This window comes from Panthera tigris, chromosome B3, assembly GCF_018350195.1.
Source record: "Panthera tigris isolate Pti1 chromosome B3, P.tigris_Pti1_mat1.1, whole genome shotgun sequence".
In the NCBI taxonomy this organism is placed as follows: Eukaryota; Metazoa; Chordata; class Mammalia; order Carnivora; family Felidae; genus Panthera; species Panthera tigris.
The window spans coordinates 110,962,555-110,981,166 of NC_056665.1; the positions used below are offsets into that span (position 1 = coordinate 110,962,555).

Genomic DNA, 18,612 nt, shown 5'->3' on the forward strand with positions numbered 1-18,612 from the left:
CAGCTACGCTATCCACGGCTCAGCTAGAAGGGGGCGGGAAGAAGCCGTGGCACATGCCAGGGTCGCCGTAGGTGGCAGCCGCCGGCGCATGCGCGCCCTCTCCCAGAAGCCTGTAACGCTGAGGGGCGCGCGCCCCCACCCGCGCGCGCACGCGTGCGCTAGCCAAGGCTTCCCCGCCTGCGCTCGTTGTCAGAGCCGCTCCGGCGCGTGCGCGCGTTATCTCCGGCAGACCCGAGTAGCCAGGTTCCCTAAGCTCCAGGCCCCCGCCCCACATCTCCCCCTCCCAGCCGCAGTCACCCCGTCCCCTTCCTCTCCTCGCGGAATGGGGCCGGCGCTGCTCGGGGTCGCGCGCCCGGGACCCGGCTCGCGCTCGGTCTCGCGCTGTCAGCTACTGCCCCGCTCGCGCCGCCTCGCGCTCTCGCTCAGTCAGTGGCGCCGAAGGCTCCGTTAAGCGGCGGCGGCGGTTCCTGTTTCCGTTTCTTCGTCTCCCTTCAGTCGGGAGTAGCATCCTCCACCCAGCCACCCCTCCCACTCCCCAACGGGGCAGCTGCAGCTGAAGGCTGTGGCGGCGGCGGTGGCGGCGGCAACTGGGGACGCCGGAGACCGCCTCTGCTCCCGCCTCGGGTAAGGGGGCGTTGGGAGCCGGGCCCCGCGCGCCTCGGGGTCTGGGGCTGGGCTAGCGCGGGGTCCGAGGAGGCTCTGGGGATGTGACTGGGGCTGTCGCCGCTCTTTTCCCCCAGGCGTTCCCCGGGCCTGTTGCTGCAACTGCTGCTTACCCAGCGGCTCCCGGAAAAGTGGGGAGTAAGCCCCCGGGACGCTCCGGCGCGGCCCGGGGGCGCGAGCTGAGGGTGAGGGGCGCCTGCCTCCGCGGGTGTCCTCGGCGTCGCGCATCCTTGCTTCGGGCAGGGGCCGAAGCCGTGGAGAGGAGAAGGGATGATGGGGGCGGGGGTGGGAGGTGTCCCTCTTCTCTCCTCTCTACCTACCTGCCCTTTTGCCAGCAACTCGTTCCCTGTAGTCACGGACTGTGGGGAGGAGGATGCTTATACGTTTCCGGCTTTCGTGAGGGGTTCTCTGGCCAGAAATCGGGGAGTGGACCCGTACAAAGATCCGCTCCCGGCGAGGGGCCAATGCCCGGGCAGTTAAAGGCGTGAGTGCCACTGCATCCCCCAATTGATGTGGAAATGATGAGCTGGCGGCTTTTGAGTATCTAAACTTATTTGGGAAGGTTAAATGAGCCCTTATTTATTAAAGAAGATTTGTCCTGCAAGAGTGAGTGGGTTGTCGGGTGCAGCACCTGTTCTTTTACTGTGGGGATTGCAATCTTCAGCCATACAGAACGTCAGAGACGCAGTGTAAGTTAAATGGCAGTGACTTGGTTAGGGTTTATCCCTGGTGAGCTCTTAGCGTTTTGCCGTATATTATTAGACTTTTGATTGAGGCCTTCGAGAAAGGCACGAAGAGGTGTTTTCTTCTATCCATGTTTGAATTAATTTACAGTTGACTTAAGCCAACTCAAGAAGGCGAACCTAGGAAATTCAGAATCTCTAGTAATAACCCCAAACTTCAAGGTAACGCAGAACAAATTTCAACAAAAGTTTTCTGTCAGTTTAGAATTAAGCTCATCAGGGGTAACTGACCGAACTTTAGCTTGGCTGTCTTTAGAAACTGTAGGCAAGGTTTCATTTCAGTTTTTTTTTTTTTTCTTTCTTGTTACTCCTGGGGTTAAGTGTATATTTATTTTCTTGATTAAATTTAAATTTCATGTTTTTGACGCATAATTCTTTTAAAGGGTGCATTATATAGAAAACATTTTAGGAGAGAAGTTAAACATAACAGTGCTGTACTGAAATAATAGAGTAAGTTGTATTCTCCCTTCTCTGAAATAACCTAAAAAAAACCCCTAAACGTATCCTAAATGATAAGGTCTTGTACATTGCTAACCTTATGAGATATACCATGAAATGTGTATAGAAAGTCTTAATTGCTCAATATCAAAATACAGTATTAGGGTATTAAGGATAAGGTGGACATTCAAACATTTGAATTTGTTATTTTACAGTTTAGTATGTAGAAATGTAGGGAGTTAAAAATGAATAGGCTGTAAGGAACATAGAAGATGGTTGGAGACCTGGATTTTCCTTTTGCTGCTTTTATAAATTGAGAATTGTACTTGAAGAGCTGAACAGCTGGAATGAAACTTGCATAGATTGCAGAAACATGCAAAAATGTATCTTTGATCAAGTAGTGAGTTAACATGAGTATATTGTGGTTTATTAGGATAGTGATTCAAAAATAATTCCCATAAAATATAGCACTATATATATTGTTTAGGATGTTCTTAAAGAGTCACTTGAAGTTATTTTCCTACAGGTCAGTTCTTTTTGAGATGTATGGAATTAAAAAAATAATTCTGATTACATTATGCAGTGTTTGATTTCAGTTTTAATTAGTTATTTTAAGGTACTGGAATTTTCTTAAAAGAGGTGAATTTTGAAATTTGCTAGTGGTTTGGAAAAACTTGTGTTGTTGTTTATTTTTTTAAGTACAGTTATATTAGTAGGTTGGTCTGGAGGGGGAGCTAGTGCCAAAGCAAAGAAAGCATAGCTTAATATGTGTTTGAACTTTTAAAATGCCCAAACCCTGATTTTTATGACCTGAAGGAACATAAATTTTTAATTAAAAGAGTAAAGGAATTGATATGGGCATATATCTGTATATAGTTATTTGTGGAATATATATGTATATTATATATACACATATATAATATATATATTATATATGTATATATATAATATATATACATGTATTATATATATAGTATTACAAATTAAATCTTTTCATGATCTGAAATAATAGAAAGTAGATGCTTCAGGTTTATTGAATTTCTCATTTAAAATCTCAGAAAATATGCCCCATAATGTAGAATGTGTGATAGTAAGTTTCTTAATCTTCTTGTGTATTGCATCAGAGGGGAAATATATCTTAATCCTTTGTGCAAGTTGTATGTTCATAAATTTTTTCTTTATAATATCTATAGTCCTAAAATTTCAAAAATCAAGTAGAGTCTTATATAGACGAATATATTGACTGGGTAGTTAGTAAGCTAAATATTTATTAAGAGTAGAGATAATTTCATTAAGAAATGGACCCTTCAGACATCTGGAAAGCAGGATCCCAAGGTCACCTCTTAACCTCTGTCTTCTGTAATATGGCGCAGTGAGTCCAGTGGCTTTACCAAATTGAACTTGTGCCTTTGACTATAAAGCAATTATTTTTTGGTTTATGGTGCTTTATTTAGATTTCACAACTGTAATAAGTTAGATATGTTATTTTACTTCTCACAGTGGACATATTCATATTCAAGGCTAGAAATTGATAATGTATGTATTAAAATCATTAGAATATTTTTTTTTCTGGAAATGGTGGCTGGGCTGTTTGTTCTCCATTGTTTTCCATTATGTAAACTGAATCTCAATGCTGATAAAATAAAAAAAAATAGATTCCTTGAAAGGAATGGCCATACCTGTGAGATGTATGGTAGTGAGATGTTTACCACTTTTAAGGGGTATATGCTATAAATTAAACAATGTTTTATAAGACATGCCAGACTATTTTTATGTATTTTTTTCCAGTTCTTAAGTGGTTATTTTTGATTTACTATAAACTGCATTACTAAATCTCCTGGTTTAATTAAATGGTAAATCCACACATTTCATATTATAGAACACTTATAAAAGAGTTTCCATTTTACAATCATAAGAATAAATATAAAAAATGTAATTTTTTAAAACTTAAAGCACAACTAAGATTCTAAACAATTCTGAAACTACAAGTATTAATATTAATACATGCGTCAGTACTGGTTCTGTTGGTACTCTTCAGATGAGATACTAACTTCCAGGCTTCTACAGTCAGTGGTATAGTAGGTGTAGCCTTTAAAGGACCAGTACAAGATTTCCTTTGGTTCCCTTCTTCATGAGTCTGTAGTTTATATTTCTGTACCATAAAGTATATAGTTTCTTTTTGGCAGTTTGAGTTGTTATTAAATTGTAGTTTGCTATAATAAGACAAACAGGCCTAAAAGTAAAAGATATTTACAATTGATTTTTAAAAAAACATTTTAAAATTCCCAACAGAAGACTATTGTATGGGGATGAGTATGCATTTAAGATACATTTTTTAAGGTATTAGGCTCCTCTCAACCTTCCTTTCTCTCTATATTCTACTCTGCAGTCTACATCCCCTCTTACTCAACCTCCCTCCATATCCCACAATTTTCTCTTTGAAATGATTAGGGATCAAACCAATAAAACGAATGATATCACTCACTTGGCATAGGGTTATTCTTCCTTGATTAAATAAATGACTTTATATCAATATCTACAATATTCTAAACATGTAACTCATATAAACTTTACTTTCTATTAAAAAAAATTTTTTTTAATGTTTATTTTTGAGAGAGAGAGTGAGTGGGGGAGGACAGAGAGAGAGGGAGACACAATATCCAAAGTAGGTTTCAGGCTCTGAGCTGTCAGCAGAGCCAGACGCAGGGCTTGAACCTAGAAACCATGAGATCATGACCTGAGCCAAAGTCGGATGCTTAACTTGACTGAGCCACCCAGGCACCCAATGTACATTTTACTGTTAATGGGAGAACACATAGGGCCCATGAGATCATGCTATGTATTTCAGTATAAGTTACTCATATTTGTTACAGAAAGTAGAGCTATATGGTTAATTTCATTTAAGTTTTTATTTTTGAAATTCATTTTTTAAAAATGTTTATTTTTGTGAGGCAGCCAGAGAGCATGAGAGAGCGTGAGTGGGGGAGGGGCAGAGACTGCCTTTCAACCCACTCAACCATCCAGGTACCTCTCATTTAAGTTTTCTTTTAAAAAGACTTTAATTACCAAAACCCAATACCTCACTCATCGGCTACTTTTAAAAAATATCTTTTTCTGGGGCGCCTGGGTTGCTCAGTCAGTTAAGTGGCCGACTTTGGCTTAGGTCATGATCTCATGGTTCCTGAATTTGAGCCCCGCATCGGGTTCTGTACTGACTGTGGAGCAGTCTGCTTGGGATTCTCTCTCTCTTTCTCAAAATAAGTAAGTAAACTTAAAAAAATATATATCTTTTTGTGATAGTTTTTTTTTTTTTTTTGGTGGTCAGAAAATGACATGTGAAGAGGAAATATGTCTCAGGTTTTTAAAAAAATTGACAAATTTTACCAATATAAGGCTAGTGCTGATGTGGTTCAAACTTGTCTTTGCTATTACTCTCTTTTCTTTTATATTGGTTCTATAGTATAGCCTCCTCATTGAAGCACTGAAATAAAGCTTGAAAATCACTATTGAAATGCCTCCTATGTTTTTTGTATCTTGGAACTGGGTTTTTCAAATGTATCTTAGCAGTGGGATAAACTGAATAAATATGACTCAACATACTTATTTTATTATCAGACTTAGCATTTTTACTTGTCACAGTCTTGATGACTGGTTAATGTAAATAAAGTTCACAGTATAAAATAAATAATAAAATGCTAATATCAATTGTAGATGTAAATGGGAAATTAAACTGATGTTTATTTTATAGAATCTGAGTTATGAGAAATATTACATGATATGAACTTTAAATGTAACTTTCTGATTATAAATGAATAAAAGTAACGTAAAAACGGGAGAGTCTTCTGTTTGATTTACTACAAACATACAACTAAAATGAACCTATTTTATGTTTATATAAATTTTTTTATTCAATTGACTGTTAATGAACCATGAATGAGTTTTAAATTTTTAATAATTTTGTGGCTGGTTATTTATATTATAATATCCCTTAAATGAGATATGAAATTCCATTAATACCTGGAGCCAAAATAATTTGCCTGTGGTAAAAAGGTATTTACAAACCATCAAACTATAAAAGCATAGCAATGTTATTAAATGACTAAGTCATCATTCCATAAGCTAGTTTTAAAAATCATGTGTATAATTTTTAAAATATAATTGATCATAATATCGTGATTGGTAAGATATAATTGATCAAAATATAATTTGTAGCTTCTATATTATACATTGTTTCAGATTTTAGCTATGTTTGGGGCAGTCAGTGAAGGGAGGGAGATTGAGAGAGGCAGAGGATCTTACTGGTTGATGAGCCTGCTTTGTTTGGAGGTGAGGGGGATTTCTTCTTCAGTTTTTCTTTCTCCCTCCACTTCCTTCTTTTCTCTGTAGTAGTGGGAGGGAGTTGACCATCCTTATAGGATTTTTTTTTTTCTTATAGAGTTCATACAAAGAACATTTCCTGATAAAACATTAGCTTTTATGTTACAATAGATTTATTATAATGATTTCATTTCCTTTGAGGCAATAGGCAAGAGACTTAGAACTTTAGTTGGGGCAGGGTTTAATATGATTTATTAAACATGATTTTGTAACTCCATATAAAAAGGGATATGGGGTTGTTGGTTCATTGTTAAGGGTGCTGTATCAGTCACATTATTGTTCTGCTTAATATTTAATATATCATAAACCCCTCTTCCAGTTTCCTGGAATGTATTTTCATGTCTCCTCTGTTGTCTTCATCTGTGGAGTATCTGTTTACAAGGAATTGGTTTTTAGAATATCTCTTCAACTGCTTTGTGTGCCCTCATTGCAGTAATATAAATGTGAAAAAAAAAATACTGTGTCCCTTGAAGAGGACTAACAAACTAAAATGAACAGCAGTGTTCTCCATTCATGGGAGTACTGTTAGCAAGTTTAAGCCAGTTACTGTGAAAAGGTCACAGGGAGAAAGTGTGTTTCATAATTCGGGCCCCAATCATTTGGGATCTGATTGATTAAGTTTCTCTAACACATGGGATTGTACCTGAAACAGATATATATTCAGTTGAGATTGTGTTACATTTTTCATGTCTTGAGTTCTTTGAATAACTACTTAATTCATTCAGTTACCAAATGTCAAAAGATTGTAATTTTGAGAAACCTACTCTTTAAAATTAAGAGCTTAAGCTAGGGTAAATATTTTGCTTTCTCTTTATAAGTTGCAGATTTTTCTTTCTCTTTTAGGAAGTTTGGTGAAACTCTAGGGCTTAGGAAGGTGGTAATTGAAATTCTTGAGGCCAAAAAGTCTTTCCTTAGCCTTGTAAACTGAACCCCAGCAGAATGGGAAATGTAGGTTTACTAAGTAATTTTGACTGTTTCCTCTGACATAATTACAGATATCTAGGTCTCCGTTAATTAAAAGTCTGTTTATTTTTAAGGTTCAAACAGTGGTACTTCTCATAGGTGTAAAGCATTAACTGTTATGAGAGAGATATAACTTATTTTTAATTTGTAAGTAAAGAATAGGCTGTCAGTGCTGAATAAGCTGAAGAAATGTATGCCTAATTAGGATGCACAAATAATAAACTAAAGAAACTTGCTAATATACAATTAAAAATGGCTCCTCTAAATAAAAAGACTATTAGTGTTTACATTATAATGGCACAAAGATGTCATGAAAATGAAATCACTAAAGAATTCTATTTTGGAGCAATTTGTCAGACCAGATAACAGTCTGTTATCCTTTAAACTGTCTGCAGAGGCTTATTTACATCAGTGCTGGTCCTACCTAAAGGGAAATAATGATCAATAACCAAAGTGTTTTCAGGGAATTTTATGCGCGTTTCCTATGTGTATATTTGTGCACTTCTTGTTACTTTGTTTCCATGGAAAATGTAAGGTTGGAAAATAAGGTACCCAAGTTTTGGAAATTCTGAAGGGAAAAGGATCTGAAGTTTGGAAAAAAGCTGTTCTTTTTGGTGTGTTTTACTGATACTTTTGATAGTGATAATTTCCTGAGACTTGTATGGACTTAAAGCCAAATCCGAGTTCTTTAACTTATTTTTTGAATAGCTTTATTGAAATATAAATTATGTCTCATAAAATTCACAGTTTAAGTTTTAATAAATTTATACAGTTGTATAACAATTACCACAATTTAATTTTAGAATGCTTTCATCTGCCAGAAAGCTTCCCCTTGCCCACTTTCCCGATTCCTGCTCCTATCCCGCAGCCCTAGGCAGCCACTGATCTGCTTTTGTTTCTATAGTTTTGCCACTTCTAGAAATTTGATGTTAATGGAATCATACACTATGTAGTCTTTTGTGTCTGGCTTCTTTCTTTTAATATAATCCTGTTTAGTCATTTGAATGAATGGTTAAAGTAGAAAAGCTTTGAACTTGAAATCAGGAGACTTGGATATGAGTGTTGGCTTTGCCACCAAATGTGTAAACTTGGGTAAGCCACCTGTTGCCTCTGCGCCTCTGCTGCTTTTTCCATAAAATCAAATTATTTTGATTTTCTTCTATTCCAGTTTTTACAGCTGGGTAGACATTCACTGACCTTTTCCTAGAATGTACCTTAACTCTTCCCCTTAAATATAGTCACTTTATTTTATTTTATTTTTTTTTCAATCAGAAATGAAGCTTATGGTCTAATATATGTGAGTCAGCAATGGAGGAATTTGGGACTGTCTTGAAGAAACAAGACAACTGATTAAACTTTTTCTTGAGCATTTCTTAGTTCAGGTGTATAACTTTGAGAATAGGGACAATGATAAATGCTGAGTTAATAATAAATATCTTTGAAGAGAATAAAGGTAAAGTTGAATAATCCTCAGAAGTAGAGCTTTAAAATGGATTGAAGCTTATGAATGTAAGAAAAAGACTATGCTTTAAATTAATGTTTTTGTTTTGAGAGTAGAATGTGGTGTGGAGAGATTTTAGTTAAGTTTAAGATGACTTAGGCTCAAGGCAGCTGTGTGAGATTAGACTTTTTTTAAAGAACCAATGGAAATGTATAGCTACCATTGGGAAGACTGTCCTAGGGCTCATGAACAGGCAAAGCTGACAGGTAATATTCAGGTGACAAACTAAGGAAAAAATACACATATAGGCAATTAAAATTAGTGCTGTATGTGTGTAAATGTATATGTTTGTAACAGGAGTAGACAACTGACTGAGTAGGCTAGCATCAGGTATATGCCAGAGGGGTAATGGACATTTTCACTATAGTATGCAAAAAGATAGGGCATTGAATAACAACTAGCTAAATTTAAAAATGAGAGTGCTATAACTACTTTGAATATTGAATAATTTGACTCTTAGAAACCATCAGAGCTGCTTATATTATCTATAATAGTAGGAACTGTGGCTATAAAATGATCGCATTTTTATTTTTACCCAACGTACTAGAATGTATGAGTGGTAACCCACGGAGCAGACAGTGTGGAGGAGGGGAATATAGTCATAAATATATTTTAGTGATGGTGTCATTATAGCAGCATAAAATTTCTTGCATGTTTTATTTTTTAATTTTTTTTAACATTTATTTATTTTTGAGACAGAGAGACAGATTATGAATGGGGGAGGGTCAGAGAGAGAGGGAGACACAGAATCTGAAACAGGCTCCGGGCTCTGAGCTGTCAGCACAGAGCCCGATGCGGGGCTCGAACTCACAGAGTGTGAGATCATGACCCAAGCCGAAGTCGGACTCTCAACTGACTGAGCCACCCAGGCGCCCCTTGTTGCATGTTTTATAGTCATATTTTTTGTTCATAAGTGGTATTTCTAATTTAGATAAACCACCTTATGATAACCAGAAATATCCCCAATGTGAAACCTATATTTAACAAATGAAGATTTGTCACTTTGACAATAATATATAGATTATGTTAAGACTTTAAAGGAGTTCTAAAAGTTGAATCCCATAGCTTTGTATGCAATGGCAGCATTCTAGGAGTAAGTATGAGAGCTTTATTTTTTTTCTTACAAGTTTTTAAAAAAATGTTTATTTATTTTGAGGGAGGGAGGGGGAGAGAGAGAGAGAGAGAGAAAGAGAGAGAGAATGCATGCACATGAGCAGCGGAGGGGCAGAGAGAGGGAGAGAGAGAAAGAATCCCAAGCAAGCTTGTGCTGCCAGCACAGAGTTGGATATGGGGCTCAAACTATAAGATCATAACCTGAGCCAAAGCAAGAGTCCCACACTTAACTGACTGAACCACCCAGGTGCCCCAAGTATGAGAGCTTTCTAAAGTGACTATTTTATGGCAACCATATTCTTTTAAATATATGCCATACCATATTTATTTTTAAATGTCCCACAGAATTTGTAATATGTATAAAGTATCTGAATATGAGTTATGTAATTGGAAAATTTTGGGGGTAAAGGAAAAGAGACACTTATTTCTATAACTTTTGGAGCTTCAAAATATTAAAGGTCATATTTTCCCAGGAAATTTTATTGTTTTAAATATTTTTGTTTTTTAAAAGTTTATTTATTTTGAGAGAGAGAGAGAGAGAGAGAGAGAGAGAGAGAGAGAACCCCAAGCAGGCTCCTTGTGGTCAGTGTGCAGAGCCCCACGGGGGGCTTGAACTCATGAAACCCTGAGATCATAACCTGAGCTGAAATCCAGAGTGGGGTGCTTAACTGACTGCTACCCAGGCGCCCTGGGAATTTTTACTATTATTATTTTTTAATTAAAAATTTTTAAAAAAATGTTTTACTTAGAGAGAGAGAGAGAGAGAGAGAGAGAGAGAGAGAGAATATGAGTGGGGGAGGGGCAGAGTGAGAGAGGGTCACAGAATTGAAAGCAGGCTCCAGGCTCTGAGTTGACGGCACAGAGCCGGACGCAGGGCTTGAACTCACAAACTGTGAGATCATGACCTGAGCCAAAGTTGGAGGCTTTACTGACTGAGCCATCCAGGTGCCCAGGAATTTTTATTTTTAATCATAGTAATAAATGAGCAGCTGTCAAAAGATAAAGCCAGTTTTAAGTTTAGAATTCCTGTTCTCTATATATCACATACTTGATTTTATTATTTGTTTAAAAAAAAAATTTTTTTTTTTAACGTTTATTTATTTTTGAGACAGAGAGAGACACAGCATGAACAGGGGAGGGGCAGAGAGAGAGGGAGACACAGAATTGGAAGCAGGCTCCAGGCTCCGAGCCATCAGCCCAGAGCCTGATGCGGGGCTCGAACTCGCGGACCGCGAGATTGTGACCTGAGCTGAAGTCGGACGCTTAACCAACTGAGCCACCCAGGCGCCCCCACATACTTGATTTTAATAAAATAGACTACTTAAGGATTTCTTAAATAATCAAATACTACTTGGATATTTAAGCAAAGCATCAGAGCAAGACTAGAAAACATTGAAGCAATAAAAATGATTAATTTAAAAGTTTTGTAACATAGTAAAGAAAAAAATGCAGTAATATACAATGGAAAAGAAGATGTACAGAAAGAACATCATTACCTCACATCAGACATAGTAGGCTGTCTTTACAGTGAATACCAGTCAAATCAAATAGGCTACAGAATTTGTGCCCTTCTACTAGGCAGGTGGAAATGAGATGAACAATTAATTATAGGGTGTGCACCAGAATACCCACTTACATTGTTTGGCAAGTCTTTTCTAATTGACTTCCTACAGGGGCTTTTTCAGACCTTTTCCTACTCTCTTTCTAGCCCCTGATTCTAGCCTGCTCTAAGACTTTGTAGGTTGTTTTCAATTAACTGTTTTTTTTTGAAAAGAGTAGCAAGATTAAGGCCATCAAACAATCTTCGTCAGCTTTGCTTTTCTTTATCTCTAAATTGTTTAATTTCTCTTCTTCCCTACCATTTAGTGTTAGGGATGTGTCTTTAGGCTTTCATGACTACTTCTTTTATCCCTTCTATTGGAATATATGGGTTCATTAGTAACTCTTTTATTATTTTTATTTGAATCTCCCCTAACATCTTCAATGGCCTAAAAAAAAAATCCACCCAAAAAACATCTTTTCTTATTTTTTTCTTCTCTTTCCCCCTCCTTTTTTATGTTATCCAACAGCCCAAAAGAAAAAGCAACATGTATATTGTTTATATTTTGCTACCTTCTTTTTCACTAAAGCTGTTCTGTTATTACCAGTGACCTGAATTGCCAAATGGGGACTTTTTTTCAGTTTTAATTCTTGTTTTTTTAATTCTCCAGATTCCTTCTCCCTTCTTATAACTTTGTAGTCCTTCTAGCTCTCCTATATATTGTAGCCACTCTTCTTTTCATTCACAGGGCCAACTTGTTTCCTGAGTATTTGCTTTATGTATTTTTCTACATCTAGCTTCTTTTCCTTGGAATACTACCTGGTCTGTTGGCTTCTGTGAGTACCTCTTTCAGGTGACTCCTGTACTGTAAGTTCCCAGACTCCCAATTTCCAGCTGGAGAGTTCCACCTGTTTGTCATGCCATCAAGCTCAACATACTCAAATTTGAATTTTCTCTCATTTTCTTTCTTCTAAAATGTAGTTTTATTTCTAACTTTCCTTTCTCTATTAAATAGGCCTATTCCTCCATTGCCCAAACTTGAACTCTGAGTCATCTGTGAGTTCCCCATCAGATCCATTCAGTTGTTAAATTGGGAATTCTGTTACTACAGTGTTTCTCTATTTCATCTGCTTTTTTCTGTTTCATTTTTTACTAGAGAAATTTTTACTGCAGAAGTTTCTTATTACCACTAACATATAAATAATTGTAATTTGGTTATTGCTATGATAGAGAGGAGGCAGAGGCAGCAAGCAGTTCTATTAGTGTATGTTAAGTGGAGAAGGCTGTATTGAAAGGAGGTGACATTTAGGCTTAGTATCAAAGAATAAGTAGGGGCATTCCAGGCAGACAAGCTGAAGAAAGACTTATTAGAAGTTTATTATATGTTGTCAACCTATAAGACTTTTTGCTTTAATCCTTATTGCATGTGTGTATGTTTCCAATGGGCATATGCAGTTGCCTTTCTTCAAATACTGATGAACATAAGTGAATGAACGATGTAAAGCCAGAATGATACAAAGTAACATACCTTTATTACCTAGCTTTGAATGAGTTGGGGGCACCTGGGTGGCTCAGTTGGTTAAGCGTCTCTTTGTTTGGTTGAGACTCAGATCATGATCTCATGGTTCATGGGTTTGAACCTGCATTGGGCTCTGTGCTGATGGCATGAGGCCTGCTTGGGATTCTGTCTTCTCTTTCTGCCCCTCCCCTGCTTGTTCCTCTCTTTATCTCTCAAAAATAAAGAAACATTAAAAAAAAAAAAAAGAATGAATAGAGTGGTAAAATGTCAAGCTTACAAGAAAAGTAAGCACTACCTGGATTGAAGACTTCAAATCTGACTAAACTTTACATTAAAAGCTGTCTGTAAGGTTCCTGGTACTTGGAATGTAAATCTTTAGTGGATGTCTGTTTTCAGTCTACATATAGCTCTGTTTTTTATTTCTATCTCTTTACAGCAGGGCTAGGTAATATTTATATATTAACAGCCACTAATATTGAAAATAAGTTAACTGAAGGCCACAGCAGGTAAAGAGATAATTTACTGTTTTTATTCTCTTAGAGAAACAAATTATTTTGTGCTTTTAAAACCCTAGATGGCTCAGTTGGTTGAGGGTCTGACTTCAGTTCAGGTCATGATCTTACAGTTTGTGAGTTTGAGCCTTGCATTGGGCTCACTGCTGTCAGTACAGAGCCTGTTTCAGATCCTCTCTGCCCCTTCCCCACTTGTGCTGTCTCTCTCTCTCTCTCAAAACAAACAAACGAACAAACAAACAAAACCAAAAAAACTTGGGGCACCTGGTGGCCCAGTTGGTTAAGCATCCGACTTTGGCTCAGGTCATGATCTTGGAGTTTTGAGTTCGAGCCCCGCGTTGGGCTCTGTGCTGAAGCTCAGAGCCTGGAGCCTGGTTTGGATTCTTTGTCTCCCTCTCTTTCTGCCCCTGCCCTGCTTGTGGCCTGTCTCTTTCTCTTTCTCAAAAATGAATAAACATTAAAAAGAAACCTTAAAAAACATAAAATCGGAAGCATTAAAACCAATAGTTCTAAATTGGCCTAAAAAGGTAACTTACTGTCTTTGTAAGTGGACAGAGCAGAGATGGAGCAGTCCAAGAACAAACAGATTCAGGAATTTAAATGATGTCTTCAGGATACTCTCCATTTCTTGAGTTTACTTCTTTCTGTATGTTGGTCTTATTTTCTGTTAATGTTAGAAGTCTTTCATGGCAGAGATGCACGGTCCTCAGATCACTGAGAGCTTATGGTGAAGAACTAAGAACTTTGTGAAGGAAGGCCTCTGATGGGGTCCATCCTTGGGCTGATCACTGTGGGGAATTATCATTAGCATTATCATCAGAACCACATCAAATGGGGGAAGGTCAGTTCCCTAAAGGATGGGAGTGCTAGTAAGTAGAGAAATGGGTGGAAGGAATGTGAAGTAGGCAAAAACAATTTATAGTCATTGTAGAGGAGGAAGAAAGAAAGGTGGTAGACAGAGAGAGATGTGTACATAGGAGAGAGAAATGGGTAAAGAAAGGAAAGGGGACTAGTGTCAGTTGAGAATGTGGTAAGCCTTGTTTTAAGCATTTTACATTTTATCTCTATAGCTTATTAGGGGAAGCTGTATTATCTCCAGAGCATAACCATTTCTAGAACTAATAATTTTAAAAAACCTTTCACTCTTTTTTTTTATTTGACATATTTATTTTTTCATGAATTAAATTTTGTTTTAATTTGTAAATATACATGCAGTAAAATTCATATTTTGTGATATACCATTCTATGTGTTTTGACGAAGGTATAGAATGTGTATCCACCACCACTTGGTAATTAATCAAGACACAGAGTTCCTTTTGCCCCTTTGTAATTAGCCTCTCCCCACCCATCTCCAACCTTGGGGTAAACCCTGATCTGTTCTCCATGGCTGTTGTTTTGCTTTTACCAGAATGTCATATAAGTAGAATCATAATTGTGTAGACTTTTGGGTCAGCCTCTTTCACTTGGAAAATGCCTTTGAAATTCATTCTTGTTGCTGCATGTATCGGTAATTTATTCTTTTTCATTGCTAAGTAGTAATCCATAGTATGAATGTACCATCGTTTGTTTATTTATCCATCTGTTGAAAAATGTTTGAGTTATTTCTAGTTTTTGGCAACTATGAATACAACTGCTGTAAACATTTGAGAATTGCTTTTTTTTTTATTTTTTTATTTTTATTTTTTTAATATAGTTTTTTTTATTTTTTTTTATTTTTTTTTATTTTTTAATATATGAAATTTACTGTCAAATTGGTTTCCATACAACACCCAGTGCTCATCCCAAAAGGTGCCCTCCTCAATACCCATCACCCACCCTGCCCTCCCTCCCACCCTGCCCTCCCTCCCACCCCCCATCAACCCTCAGTTTGTTCTCAGTTTTTAACAGTCTCTTATGCTTTGGCTCTCTCCCACTCTAACCTCTTTTTTAGAATTGCTTTTTATATGAACGTAAACTTTCATTTCACTTGGGTAAATACCCAGGAGTCACATGGTAAGTATATGTTTAATTTTGTAGGTAACTCCCAAACTCTTTTCCAAAGTGGCTATACCATTTTGAATTCCCACCAGCAATATATGAGAATTCCAGTTGCTGTTCATCCTTGTTAGCACTTGGTATTGGTCAGGTTTTTTGTTTTTGTTTTTGTTGTTACAGGTTTTTTGTGTTGTTTTGATTTCAACTCTTTTAATAGGTGTATATCACTGTGGTTTTAAATTATACTTTCCTGATGGTTAATGATGCTGGGTATTTTTTATGTGCTTTAAAATACCTTTCTTAAAAAAAAATACCTTTCTTTAACATTCTGAGAATACTTATCTGCTTTTTAAAAAATGATTGCAGTGATTTTGAAAACAGAACATTAAATGGCCTTGACAAGGCTTTTGATAAGCATTTATTTGGGTTATAGCTGGTACATTGCACAACCCAGAGGACAGCATTCACATAAAAAAAAAAAAAAGGCTCTCTGGAGTTGTGCAATGCAGCAGCAGTGTTGGCTATATATTTACAGCCATTATCTAGAATTATCGGTGATTAAGTTTCATGGAAAATCTGAGTACTATCAAATGATGCCTTTAAAAATCATTTTTCAGTGTTTCTCTGAAATGAAATTTTGTTCAGTAGCAGGTTCTAAAGAAATGCCCTACAGGCAGTATGTCTAATGGATCAGTCTTGGGAGACAGAAATGCCTATTTCAGATACTCAACTCTGCCATTTACTGCATGAATGACCTTGGGCATCTTATCTAATAGCTTCTTTGAGCCATTTCTTTATCAGCAAAACAGGGTTGATAGTATCTCCCTTTTGTGGCTGTGGTAAGAATTATCAATAACATATGTAAAATACCTGATACAGATGGACCTCTTCAAGCTACAACTGCTTTCACTTCTATTTCTTACTACTACTTAATCCTGATTACCCAAAAGCCATATCCAACAGAGGCTTTAGGGTACCAGCAAAGTGGAGGAAAAAGAATTTGAAAAAATATTGAAAGCACTTAATATTAAAAAAATTTTTTGAAGTACTATTCTGAAAAAAAAATAATTTTATTGGACTAACTTAATCTTAGTTGTATAGTATTTAATACAGTGGGGGTAAAGGATTATACTGTTGTATTTTCTGTACTTGGGGCTTCTAGAGGTCTTAATTTGGTCCTACCACCATCACCACCACAGCCACCTCTATCATGCCTGTGGTAAAGAAAGACTCAAATATATCACCTAATGTTTAGGGTCTTAGAAATGCAGTTTCCTTGTTTGAGACAAGAAGATGATATGAATAAATACTAGTTGACATAGTTCTGTAAAGTGAGAATATTTGAAGTTCTAGGGAATTATTTTTTAAGATTTTTTTTTTAAACTTTATAATTTTTTCATGATTATTCTTTAAAAATTTTTTTAAATTCCGGTTAGTTAACATACAGTGTAGCATTAGTTTCAGGTGTACAGTTTAGTGATTCAGTACTTAAATATGACATTCTGTGCTTATCACAAGTGCACTCCTTAATCCCCATCACCCATTTAATCCATCCCCACACCCACCTGCCCTCTTCATGATTATTCTTGTGATTCCATGGTGATTATAGTAAACTCCTTAAAATGGCAAGGAAGGAAAAACAGGGAGATTAGATATACTTTATGAATATAAGGACGAGGTTTACCAAGTAATGGAGTGGGTATGGAGAAGAGTTTAGGCTAAGTTTCTGGACCTGGAAGTAACTTAAGTCTTAAGTGAAGAAGAGTGATAGTGTGATTTTATTTGTTTGGTTTTAAAAGGTCTCTCTCTACCTTGGTGTTTTCTAAAAAATGTCTCTTTACCTTGGTGTTTTCTATTTGTTAGACATACTTGTTTTATACCTTTGTAAAATGAAGTGGTTTTACAACTTTGAGCCAAATTATTTTGATTCACACTTTTATTTCTCAAATGGACTTTTTTTTAGGTAATCATATGGAGCAGAGTAAGAAATAGTCTAAGAAGGTCCTTTTTTTTTTTTTTTAAGTTCTTATTTTAATTCTAGTTAGTTAACATACTGTGTTATATTAGTTTCAGGAGTACAATATAGTGATTCAACAATTCCATATATTACCCACTGCTCATCACAAGTGTACTCCTTAATCCCCCCTCACCTATTTCACCCATCCCCCCTCCCTCCTTCCCTCTGGTAACCATCACTTTGTTTTCTGTAGTTAAGAATCTAAAGGTCTCTCTCTTTTTCCATTTCTTCTTCTCTCTCAGGTAAGTAATAGATCAAAAACATTTCATTTTAGCCATTATGTAGCTTGAGATTAGAGAAGGAAAATTTGCATTCACATCTCCTAGCTTCATCTGCCTTCGTTGCCTTTTACCTACTGTGGCATATTCTTTGTTTTTCTCAAATTAACAAAATGTAGATATTTAGTGGGCACTATCTTCTACTTGCTGAAAGACTAAATTTCCGAGGTTCTCTTGCAGCTAGGTATAACCTTATGAAGAAGTTCTGATCAGTGATATGTAAGTGGAAGTGTGTGATACTTCCAAAGTTCTATTTAAAGGGAGAGTTGTACCCTTTTAATCTTTTTCTCTAGCTGCCAACTTAGACCATGAGGACAGGGGCTATATTCCAAGGATGGTGGATTAGAGAGTGGAAGGATACTTTTATGTTGGTGACATGGTAGAACAGACCTGGACTGCCTGTTTTCAGATTATTTTATGTCAGAGAGAAGTAAACTTGTATTTTTTTCAGCCACAGTGAATTTGGGTTTTTCTGTTACGTGTAGTTGAATCTACTCCCCTCCCCCCCCCCACTAGCACCCCCACATTCTAAATTTTTTTTTTTTTTTAACGTTTATTTATTTTTGAGACAGAGAGAGACAGAGCATGAATGGGGGAGGGTCAGAGAGAGGGAGACACAGAGTCTGAAACAGGCTCCGGGCTCTGAGCTGTCAGCACAGGGGCCCGATGCGGGGCTCGAACTCACGGACCGCGAGATCGTGACCTGAGCTGAAGTCGGCGCTCAACCGACTGAGCCACCCAGGCGCCCCAAGCACCCCCACATTCTAAAGCAGCCTCCTTTCTCTTACTCTGTGGTTGAACTCTTGGTGCCATTCACCTTTCCACTTCTAAATCGCTGAAATCTTTACTCTCAACATTTTCCATAGTATTTGTTCACAGGCACAACACTGTAATTAGAAACTGCTATGAGTGCTAGTTATGTAGTTTCTGAAATTTTAATAACTCTGAAGAAACTTTTAAGACCAAAAAAGAAT

The 18,612-nt window shown here is 37.1% G+C and overlaps 1 protein-coding gene across 8 annotated transcripts in view; it reads left to right on the forward strand.

Moving 5' to 3' along the window:
- Positions 1–249: 249 nt before the first annotated feature.
- FUT8 (fucosyltransferase 8) overlaps positions 250–18,612 on the forward strand; it is a 308,716-nt gene continuing 290,353 nt past the window's right edge. For all 8 annotated transcript variants that reach the window (XM_042989928.1, XM_042989927.1, XM_042989929.1 and 5 more), the window contains exon 1: positions 250–624. The gene's annotated coding sequence lies outside the window, so the exon portion shown is untranslated. The remainder of the gene's footprint in view (positions 625–18,612) is intronic.